Raw genomic sequence first — 12,285 nt, 5'->3', positions numbered from 1 at the left:
GAGGAGGGCGACTCGCTGACATGTGTCAGATTTCATCACAATCTCATTTTCTCTAGAATACGGGGAAAGTTTCGCAACGTCGGCATGTAAAGCCGCACTGCGATATCGCCTACAATGAGTGTGGCGCAGAGCCAAGCGTACATTAATGTCTAAAACACACACTTGTATAATCCAATATAAAGGGCCACTAAACAAGGATGATAGGTTGGTGTGTGCAAATCAATGTGGTTTTAGCTTAAAGGAGAAGTACAGGGAAGTCTGGTTTGGCTGTACTTCTCCTGTGGATCACAGGAGTGCAGTTCGTTCTGCACTCCTGTGACCGGTTTTCAGCAGGCAGCGGGCTGAAGTCCGCTGTCTGCTGATGTCACAGAGCCGGTCCAAGCTTGGGCAAGGTGGCAAGCACGGAGTCGGGATCGGTCCACATGCCTGGACCGACACCCGGCTAAGACTCTCAGCGAGCCACTGAGAGCCTGAGCCGGCCGCTCCCGCCCCCTCCGCAGCCCAGTGGGGGGGGGCAGAGGGGAGAGCTGTGAGAAGCGAGCGATCAACTGTACTAGATCGCTCGGTTCTCAGTGTTAGAGGGGACAGATGAAGCATTGGACCGATGCTGCATCCACCTAGGTAGGTATAAATGTGCAATAACTCTGATTCCTATACTTCTCTTTTGATACAGTAAGCCAGTTATCATATTTTCACACCACAAAAACGCACTCCAGATCCAATCCAGATGCATTTCTGCATGTGCTTTTTTTACCCTTTTTAACATGTTCCGGTGCGTTTTTATGCATTTTTTAATGTATTTCCGGATGCATTTCAGATGCTTTTTTACTTCTTTTATCCTGTTTTGTTTTCACTGTACTGAGGTCCGGTGCTTTTTTGATGTGTTTTACCACGTTCCAGTACAGTCCAATGCAGGAAAAATGCAACGTTTTTTCTGAAACTGGAACGCACTGGAACTGACAACACTCGTGTGAACTATTGGAAACCATATAGCCTCTCCATGCATTCTTGATGCAGAAAAAAAAAAAAACGCACTGGACTGCATTTGGAGTGAGCTGGCCCGGCTTTAAGGCCAGTTCACACAACATGCAGTTATGTGTGTTTTTTTTCTGCATTAAAAATGCATGAATAGTAGGTTATTTGGTTTTCAATGGCATAGTTCACATCAGTGCGGTCAGCTCCAGTGTGTTCTAGTTCCAGAAAAATAAAAGAACATGCTGCAACGCATCAAAAATGCACTGGAACGCACCTAAATGCACCAAAAAATCACTTGAACACACATGTCCTTATTTAAGGTTAAGAAAAAAGAGGCGGATAAAATGCATGCATCAAAAACACACCAAAAACACATCAAAATGCACTTGAACGCATCAAAAATGCATCAGAAATGCACATGCAGAAAAGTATCCGGAAATAATCTGGCCTGTGTTTCTATGATGTGAACTGGCCCTTGAGTCTAGGTTCACATCTATGTGGGCTGAGCTTGGTGCATTTTTCAGGCACGTTTCGTGGTGCATTTTGCGTTTTTAAACCCTCATTTTTTATGCGTTTTTGCATGCAGTTTTCATGCATTTTGCATTTTTTTTTCTCTTTAAACGCACTGTATCAAGCTGGTTGGTAGGGAGCTGCCTGAGAAGCCAGCCGCTGCACCCTTAACAACCGATGAGTCATCAGCTGAATGTAAAAAAAAGAATTCCTGGCAAAAAAATTCATAAAGAAAAAAAAAAACATGGTGCCCCCCCCCCCCCCAAATCCATACCAGACCCGAAGTGCCAGTGGTTGTGGAGGTCTGCGGGCCAGAGGCTTATCGGAATCTTAAGCCCCCTTTAAAAAAGGGGGCCCCCAGATCCCAGCCCCCCTATGTAAATGAGTATGGGGTACATTATACCCTTACCCATTCACCTCCGGTCTTCTCCCTCTGGTGATATCTTCTCCCTCTTCTGTCTTCTCCCTTTGCAGTCTTATCCCTCCGGTGATGTCTTCTCCCTCCGGCTGTCTTCTCCCTCCGGTGATGTCTTCTCCCTCCGCTGATGTCTTCTCCCTCCGGTGATGTCTTCTCCCTCCGGTGATGTCTTCTCCCTCCGGTGATAACTTCTCCCTCCGGTGATGTCTTCTCCCTCCGGTGATGTCTTTTCCCTCCGGTGATAACTTCTCCCTCCATTGTCTTCTCCCTCCGGTGATGTCTTCTCCCTCTGGCGATGTCTTCTCCCTCCGCTGATAACTTCTCCCTCCATTGTCTTCTCCCTCCGGTGATGTCTTCTCCCTCCGGTGATGTCTTCTCCCGCTGATGATGTCTTCTCCCTCCGGTGAGGTCTTCTCCCTCCGGTGAGGTCTTCTCCCTCCGGTGAGGTCTTCTCCCTCCAGTGATGTCTTCTCCCTCCGGTGAGGTCTTCTACCTCCAGTGATGTCTTCTCCCTCCGGTGAGGTCTTCTTCCTCCGGTGATGTCTTCTCCATCTGGTGATGTCTTCTCCCTCCGGCTGTCTTCTCCCTCCAGCTGTCTTCTCCCTCCGGTGAGGTCTTCTCCCTCCGGTGATGTCTTCTCCCTCCGGTGAGGTCTTCTACCTCCGGTGATGTCTTCTCCCTCCGGTGAGGTCTTCTCCCTCCGGTGATGTCTTCTGCATCTGGTGATGTCTTCTCCCTCCGGCTGTCTTCTCCCTCCAGCTGTCTTCTCCCTCCGGTGAGGTCTTCTCCCTCCAGTGAGGTCTTCTCCCTCCGGTGATGTCTTCTCCATCTGGTGATGTCTTCTCCCTCCGGCTGTCTTCTCCCTCCAGCTTTCTTCTCCCTCCGGTGAGGTCTTCTCCCTCCGTTGAGGTCTTCTCCCTCCGGTAATGTCTTCTCCCTCCGGCTGTCTTCTCCCTCCAGCTGTCTTCTCCCCCCCGGTGATGTCTTCTCCCTCCTCCGGTGATGTCTTCTCCCTCCTCCAGTGTTGTCTTCTCCCTCCGGTGATGCCTTCTCCCTCCGCTGATAATTTCTCCCCCCGCTGATAATTTCTCCCTTCGCTGATAACTTCTCCCTTCGCTGATAACTTCTCCCTCCGCTGTCTTCTCCATCTTGAAATGGCAGAGCCCCCCCCCCGTTCCAAAGTACCCCCCCTGTTAAGGACATGTGGCCTGGTATAGTTCAGGAGGGAGGGGGTGCTCGCTCGTCCCTTTCCTGACCTGCCTGGCTGCATGCTTGCATAAGGATGTGGTATGGATTTTGGGGGGGATCCCATGCCGATTTTTTTTTTAATTTTGGAGTGGGAGTCCCCTCCAAATCAATATCAAACCTACAGGGCCTGGTAAAGATTTGGGGGGGAACCCCGCGCCGTTTATTTTACAAATTTTTTTGCCGGCAGCTCTTTTTTTCACATTCAGCTAGGAAGACTGGAAACCGAGCGATCAAACACTGCTGTTTTTCTCAGAGTTCCCTGAGCAGAGAGCTGGTGACTGTCAGGGCCAGTTCACATTAGTGCGATCACAGAGATCGCATGTAATTCGGAGCGCACCGCTCCTAAAATTACATGTGATCTCTGTGCGGTGCAAAATCAGCCATACAGTTTGTTTGGCTGAATTCACAACTGCATCCACACCCAACACGCACAGGACCCTTTTTTTTATCCGCAGCAGAATCGGATCGCATAGTGGTTCACACTAGTTCAATCCGATGCTGTGCGAACTTGCAGATCGCACTGCGATATGCGATCGCAACTGGGGGTGTCGTTAACTTTTAATTGACACCCCCTGCGTATCGCATATGGCAGTGTGAACTGCCAGGGGTGTGGATGCGATGCAGGACACGCTGCATATTCACAGCGTTCCCGCATCACACAATGTGATCCTCTTCTTCTCGGGTCCCCTGCTGGCGCTCCTGGCTCCTCCCCCTTGACCAGTGCCCCAAAAAGCAAGCCAATCATTCCCAAGCGCCACCCTATGCCTCTATAAGACACAAAGAGCCATGGCCTGGTCCCGCCCCCTGCTCTCTCCTCATTGGCTAATTGGATGTGATTGACAGGAATGGGAGCAAATGGCTCCCGCTGCTGTCTCAGGCAATGAGGAGAGAGAGAGAGACCCGGGACAACTGAAGCTCCAGTGCACATCGCTTGATCAAGAAAATATTTTTTTTTCTCTCTACTGATCTGGCCAGTAACACCTCCTGTATTAGAGCACCCCACTCTGGAAAAAATACAATAGGAGGCACAACAGACAGCAGCATTGTCAGTCGGGGGGGGGGGGCAGTGTTAAATGTATTAGCACATTCAATTACACTAACAAATTGAAGCCAAATTCAGTGGCGGCTGGTGCTCAAAATTTTTTTTGGGGGGGGGGGGGGGGGCGGAAACAGAAAAATGTAATAGGCATTGCTTTGCGGCAAAAAACGCTGTCAAAAAATTACGGGACTTTGAGGTCGCAAAAGTGTGAAAGGGGCCTTCAGTAATTAAGGTATAGTGTGCCCCCTTTCAATGCAGAGAGACCAGCATGCCCCCTTTCAATGCAGAGAGACCAGCATGCCCCCTTTCAATGCACAGTGACCAGTGTGCCCCCTTCAAAACAGTGACCAGCGTGCATCCTTCAAAACAGTGACCAGCGTACATGCCCCCTTTCAATGCAGTGACCAGCGTACATGCCCCCTTTCAATGCAGTGACCAGCGTACATGCCCCCTTTCAATGCAGTGACCAGCGTACATGCCCCCTTTCAATGCAGTGACCAGCGTACATGCCCCTTTCAATGCAGTGACCAGCGTACATGCCCCCTTCAATGCAGTGACCAGCATACATGCCCCTTTCAATGCAGTGACCAGCATACATGCCCCTTTCAATGTAGTGACCAGCATACATGCCCCTTTCAATGTAGTGACCAGCATACATGCCCCTTTCAATGTAGTGACCAGCGTACATGCCCCTTTCAATGTAGTGACCAGCGTACATGCCCCTTTCAATGTAGTGACCAGCGTACATGCCCCTTTCAATGTAGTGACCAGCATACGTGCCCCTTTCAATGTAGTGACCATTGTACATGCCCCCTTTCAATGCAGTGACCAGTATACAGGCCCCCTTTCAATGCAGAGACCAGCATACATGTCCCCAATGCAGAGATCAGCGTGCGTGCCCCCTTTCAATGCAGTGACCAGCGTACATGCCCCTTTCAATGTAGTGACCAGCATACATGCCACTTTCAATGTAGTGACCAGCATACATGCCCCCTTTCAATGTCGTGACCATTGTACATGCCCCCTTTCAATGCAGTGACCAGCATACATGTCCCCAATGCAGAGATCAGCATGCGTGCCCCCTTTCAATGCAGTGACCAGCGTACATGCCCCTTTCAATGTAGTGACCAGTATACATGCCACTTTCAATGTAGTGACCAGCATACATGCCCCCTTTCAATGTCGTGACCATTGTACATGCCCCCTTTCAATGCAGTGACCAGCATACATGTCCCCAATGCAGAGATCAGCGTGCGTGCCCCCTTTCAATGCAGTGACCAGCGTACATGCCCCTTTCAATGTAGTGACCAGCATACATGCCTCTTTCAATGTAGTGACCAGCATACATGCCCCCTTTCAATGTCGTGACCAGTGCACATGCCCCTTTCAATGCAGAGACCAGCGTACATGTCACCAATGCAGAGATCAGCGTGCGTGCCCCCTTTCAATGCAGTGACCAGCGTACATGCCCCTTTCAATGTAGTGACCAGCATACATGCCACTTTCAATGTAGTGACCAGCATACATGCCCCCTTTCAATGTCGTGACCATTGTACATGCCCCCTTTCAATGCAGTGACCAGCATACATGTCCCCAATGCAGAGATCAGCATGCGTGCCCCCTTTCAATGCAGTGACCAGCGTACATGCCCCTTTCAATGTAGTGACCAGTATACATGCCACTTTCAATGTAGTGACCAGCATACATGCCCCCTTTCAATGTCGTGACCATTGTACATGCCCCCTTTCAATGCAGTGACCAGCATACATGTCCCCAATGCAGAGATCAGCGTGCGTGCCCCCTTTCAATGCAGTGACCAGCGTACATGCCCCTTTCAATGTAGTGACCAGCATACATGCCTCTTTCAATGTAGTGACCAGCATACATGCCCCCTTTCAATGTCGTGACCAGTGTACATGCCCCTTTCAATGCAGAGACCAGCGTACATGTCACCAATGCAGAGATCAGCGTGCGTGCCCCCTTTCAATGCAGTGACCAGTGTACATGCCCCTTTCAATGTAGTGACCAGCATACATGCCACTTTCAATGTAGTGACCAGCATACATGCCCCCTTTCAATGTCGTGACCATTGTACATGCCCCCTTTCAATGCAGTGACCAGCATACATGTCCCCAATGCAGAGATCAGCGGGCGTGCCCCCTTTCAATGCAGTGACCAGCGTACATGCCCCTTTCAATGTAGTGACCAGCATACATGCCCCCTTTCAATGTCGTGACCAGTGTACATGCCCCTTTCAATGCAGAGACCAGCGTGCGTGCATGCCCCCTCCAATGCAGTGTACCGTCCCCCCCCCCCCAGACCAGTGCACTTACCTGGAGCCCTGGAGCAGTCCCCGCGTCGGCTTCTCTTCAGTCCCCCGGCGGCGCGTCTCCACGAGTCCTCCCGCTCCCGCCTCCTTCTTGGCCAATGGCATATTGTCACACAATGGGTGGGCTCGGGACGCACTGCTCTGCGCCCCGGGTTCACCCTTTGCATCGCCCTATTAGAGCCTCTGGCTCTAATCAGGTGATGCCAAAAAAAAAAGCCCCATTGAACTCCATGCGTCCGGCGCCCCTACATATAGATTAGGGGGCCGGGCGCATGGATGGGGGGGGGGGGGGGGCGGCGCCCCTGCGCCCCCAACGAACCGGCCGCCACTGGCCAATTTCCAGCTCACACTTTCTAATCAGTTACAGCAAACAGTTTTTGTTTTTCATTTTGGAATAAAGGTTTGAATGAATAAATAAAAGCTGACCATTGTAAGCATCCCAGTCAGTGTTAAGTGATTTGTCTCATCGCTGTAAACTTATACATTTTGCTGGAGAGCTTGAGCTTGTAAAAAAAACGATTTACTGGTTGGGTCACCAGATGAAAATAAAAGAAAGAAAGTCTGAAAAAGAAAACCAATAAAGCCGTCACATCTCAGAATTGGTAAACTACAATGTAATAAATGTTTGCTTTTTGGTTTAGCACGGCCTTAAAGTGATAATAAAGGCAATTAAATAAATAAAACCATACATGTCATACTTACCTGCTCTGTGCAGTTGGTTTTGTACAGAGTGGCCCAGATTCTCCTCTTCTCGGGTCTCTCTTCTGTGCTCCTGGCCCCTCCCTCCTGTTGGGTGCCCCCACAGCAAGCAGCTTGTAATGGGGGCACCCGAACAGGCTCGCTCCTGTCCTGAGCCGCTGTTTTGCGTGTCCATTCACACTCATTGCATGTCCCTCTCTCCCCTCATTGGCTCATTGCCTGTGATTGACAGCAGCCAGAGCTATTGGCCCCGGCTGCTGTCAATCACAGCCTCCCGGCCAATGAAGAGGGGGAGTCCCCGAAGAACGGAGGTTCTTGTGCACATTGTTGGATCGCAATGGGGCTCAGGTAAGTATTGGGGGGGGGGAACCTGCTGCAGGGAGGTTTTCTTTAAGTGGTTACTGAACCACTTAAAGCGGAGTTCCACCCAAAAGTGGAACTTCCGCTTTAGGTATTCTACCCCCTGACATGCCACATTTGGCATGTCATTTTTTTGGGGGGGGGGGGAGCGGGTACCTAGTTTTGACAGGTACCCGCTCCCACTTCCGCTCGGAGCGCCGCGGCACCCTGAGCGGAAGTTCTCCTCTCCCCCTCCCTCCCTGCAATCTTCTGGGACACGTCAGAGGTCCCAGAAGATTGCCGGCCAATCAAGACGCGCAGCGCGACTCGCGCATGCGCAGTGGGTACCCGGCTGTGAAGCCGCGAACTGTCACAGCCGGGTGCCCACAGCAGTGATGCCGGCGCCGAGGGAGAGGATCGAGGCTTCGGGCGGCCGCATCGCTGGACCGTTGGACAGGTGAGTGAAATGGCTGGAACTCCGCTTTAAGCCCTGGAGGGTTTGGCTGCTCAAAGACCAGGCCCTATTTTGCGATTCGGCACTGCGTGACTTTAACGGACAATTGTGCGGTCGTGCGACGCCGTACCCAAATGAAATTGACGTCCTTTTTTTCCCACAAACAGAGATTTCTTTTGGTGGTATTTGATCACCTGTGCGATTTTTATTTTTTGCACTATAAAAAAAATAAAAAGAGCAACAATTTTGAAAAAATAACAAAATTTTTCACATTTTTGTTATATGAAATTCTCAAAAAAAATGTAAAAATCAAAATTTTTTAACATTTTAGGCCAATTTCTTTTCTGCTACATATTTTTGGTAAAAAAAAATCGCAATAAGCGTATTTTGATTGGTTTGCGCAAAAGTTATTGCGTTTACTAACTATGGGAAAGATTAATGTCATTTTTATTGTTTTTTTTTTGTTAAACTAGTAATGGCGGCGATCTGCGATTTTTTTTGCGGGACTTCGACATTGCGGCAGACATTTTTGACACTTTTGGGGGTACCAGTGACATTACTACAGTAATCAGTGCTATACATATGCACTGTTACTGTAAAAATGACACTGGCAGAGAAGGGGTTAACTTTATTGGTGATCAGTGGGTTAAATGTATCCCTAGGGGTGTGATTCTAACTGTGGGGGGGGGGGTGGCTTGTGATGTAATCACAGAGACATACAATCCTACATAGCAGGATCACATATCATCTGTACTTACATCAGGGAGAATGACAGACGGCTTTGTTTACATCAGCCGTTCGTCCTTCTTCCTCTCCTGCGGGATATTGCGAGTGGCCAGCGGACATCGTAAAGACATCGTACGGAGATGTCTGTAAACGAGCGGGGGCGGGAGCGTGCCTCCGGCAGTGCGCGCTCGCCCCCTACAGGCTCCTGGGCGAGCGACATAGTACTATGTTGGTTTGCCCAGGAGCGGCTGACTGCCACAGTAAATAGTTGTGCGCCGGTCGGCAAGTGGTTAAGGCAAAACTTTTTTTTTTTTTTTTATAATGCTATAACCCCTGTTAGTTTTTTTTTTTTTTGTGTGTCTCATTGTGGAGATTACCCTTCACTTCCTGTCCAATAGCCAAAACAGGAAGTGAGGAAATTTTTCCAAAGTGAGGAAATTCCCAGGGTGTCCTCATCGGAAGATTTCCCTTCTACTTCTGTTCTGATGTCAACCAAAGATTTGTTTTGTTTTTTTTGTTTTTACTTTCACTTTCAATGATAATGATAAACAGGACAAATAGAGAGGGTGAGTCTCCCTAATGGGAGCACAGACAGCAATAAAAACCTGACAGGGGTTCTAATCCCTCTCCACTCTATTCAGAACTAAAAAAAGTTTTGCCTTTAGTTACACTTTAGAGTGCATGTGTCGTGTGTTTGTTTCGTTCCGAATAAATATTCGGACAAATTTTTTGTTATTCGGAGATTCGGATTTATCCGAAATAACCGAATTGCAGTATAAACAAAGTTTAAGGAATGCTCTGAATAACGAAACGAAATTCGTCTGAATTTCGGAAATTTGAATTGAAATTTGAATCAAATTTTACATCGAACTCTAGTTGAATTCAAACTGTAAACATTTCTAAAATCAAAGACTGTTTGTGTTATTAGAGTACCATTTAGAAATAATGCTGTTTTTGTTAAGCCAAAGATGCTTTAACCACTTTAGCCCGGGAAGATTCGGCTGCTCAATGACCAGGCCACTTTTTTCAACTTGGCACTGCGCGAATTTAACTGACAATTGCGCAGTCATGCGATGCTGTACCCAAACAAAATTTACGTCCTTTTTTCCCCACAAACAGAGCTTTCTTTTGGTGGTACTTGATCACCTCTGCGCTTTTTATTTTTTTGCAATATTAACTCCTTCCCATCCGCGCTACAGCCTATATACGGCTGCAGCGCAGACTTTCCCCGCGCGCTCCCGCGAGTGCGCATCGGGGAGAATCTGTGTCGGCCGTGTCCCTTGGACACGGCCGATCACAGATCGTGGTGAATGGCCAATCGCAGCGGCCATTCACCACGTGATCAAGCCGTCCAATGAGAGATGATCTCATATGTAAACATATGAGATCATCTCTCATCGCCGGCGCTCCTTTCTCACACAGACACTGCAGTGTGAGGAAGGAGGGGGAGCCGACAGCTGCTGAGGACACAGAGAAATGTAATCAGGGCACTGATCACCAGCTCCCTGATTACTAAAGGTAAAAAAACCCACACACATTGCCCCCCCATCAGTGCCCGCCATCAGTGCCCCCATCAATGCCCACAGTGCTGCCAGTCAGTGCCCATCAGTGCCTGCTCATCTAGGCACTGATGAGCACTGACTGGCAGCACTATGGGCACTGATGGTGCTGCCCATCAGTGCTCATCAGTGCCGCCCATCAGTGCCACCCGTCAGTGTCCATCAGTGCCATCCGCCAGTGCCCATCAGTGCCGCCTATCAGTGCCCATCAGTGCCGCCTCTCAGTGCCCAGCAGTGCCACCTCTCAGTGCCACCTTTCAGTGCCCAGCAGTGCCGCCTATCAGTGCTCATCAGTGCCGCCCATCAGTGCCGCCTATCAATGCCGCCTATCAGTGCTCATCAGTGCGGCATATTAGTGCCACCTCATCAGTGCCCATAAGTGCCACCTCATCAGTGCCCATAAGTGCCACCTCATCAGTGCCCATCAGTGCAGCCTATCAGTGCCCATCAGAGCCGCCTCATCAGCGCACATCAGTGAGGGAGAAATTTTTATTTTCAAAATTTACTCGCAGAAAATAAGAAAAACTTTTTTTTTTTTTTCAAAATTTTCTGTATTTTTTCTTTTTTTTTGTAAAAAATAAAAAACCCAGAGGTGATTAAATACCACCAAAAGAAAGCTCTATTTGTGTGAAAAAAATGATAAAAATTTCATATGGGTACAGTGTAGCATGACCGTGCAATTGTCATTCAAAGTGTGACAGCGCTGAAAGCTGAAGATTGGCCTGGATGGGAAGGGGGTTTAAGTGCACAGTAGGCAAGTGGTTAATAAAAAAAGAGCGAAAATTTTGCAAAAGATTGACATTTTCTACTTTGACTGTTAAAAAATATCCAATATTTTCAATTGTTGTCATATATTTAGGCCAAAATGTATTTAACTACATATCTTTGACAAAAAAATTCTCAATGAGTGTATTTTTATCCACTATAAGACCAGAAGATTTTACCCCGTTCCTGATCAGGCCATATTTTGCGATTCGGCGCTGCATTACTTTACCAGACAATTGTGCAGTCGCGCGATGCTGTACCCAAACAAAATTTACGTTCTTTTTTTTCCCCCACAAATAGAGCTTTTTTTTAGGGTTTTTGATGACCTGTGCGATTTTTTATTTTTGCGCTATAAACAAAAAAATAGCGACAATTTTAAAAAATAATTTTGAAAAAAATAAAAAATAACATTCCAAAAAATAAAAATAAAAATCACTATGGCATGTGGAAGGCAGAAATAATCACTATGGCACATGGGAGGCAGGAAGGATCAATATGGCACATAGAAGACAGGAATAATGACTATGGTAAATAGAAGGCAAGAAGGAAGGATCACTATTGTACATGGAAGGCAGGAAGAATCACTATGGCACATGGAAGGCAAGAACGATCACTATGGTACATGGAAGGCAGGAAGGATCACTATGGTACATGGAAGGCAGGAAGGATCCCTATGGTACTTGGAAGGCAGGAAGGATCACTATGGCACATGGAAGCCAGGAAGGATCACAAATGCACATGGAAGGCAGGAAGGATCACTATGGCACATGGAAAGCAGGAAGGATCACTATGGCACATGGAAAGCAGGAAGGATCACTTTGGTATATGGAAGACAGGAATGATCACTTTGGTACATGGAAGGCAGGAGGGATCACTATGGCACATGGAAGACAGGAAGGATCACAAATGCACATGGAAGGCAGGAAGGATCACTATGGCACATGGAAAGCAGGGAGGATAATCATGGTACATGGAAGGCAGGAAGGATCACTTTGGTATCTGGAAGACAGGAATGATCACTTTGGTACATGGAAGGCAGGAGGGATCACTATGGCACATAGAAGGCAGGAATAATCACTATGGTAAATAGAAGGCAAGAAGGAAGGATCACTATGGTACATGGAAGGCAGGAAGGATCACTATGGTACATGGAAGGCAGGAAGGATCCCTATGGTACTTGGAAGGCAGGAAGGATCACTATGGTACATGGAAGGCAGGAAGGAT

The sequence above is a fragment of the Pelophylax lessonae genome, assembly GCF_965119305.1.
Source record: "Pelophylax lessonae genome assembly, chromosome: 13".
In the NCBI taxonomy this organism is placed as follows: domain Eukaryota; kingdom Metazoa; phylum Chordata; class Amphibia; order Anura; family Ranidae; genus Pelophylax; species Pelophylax lessonae.
This window is presented reverse-complemented; position numbering follows the sequence as displayed.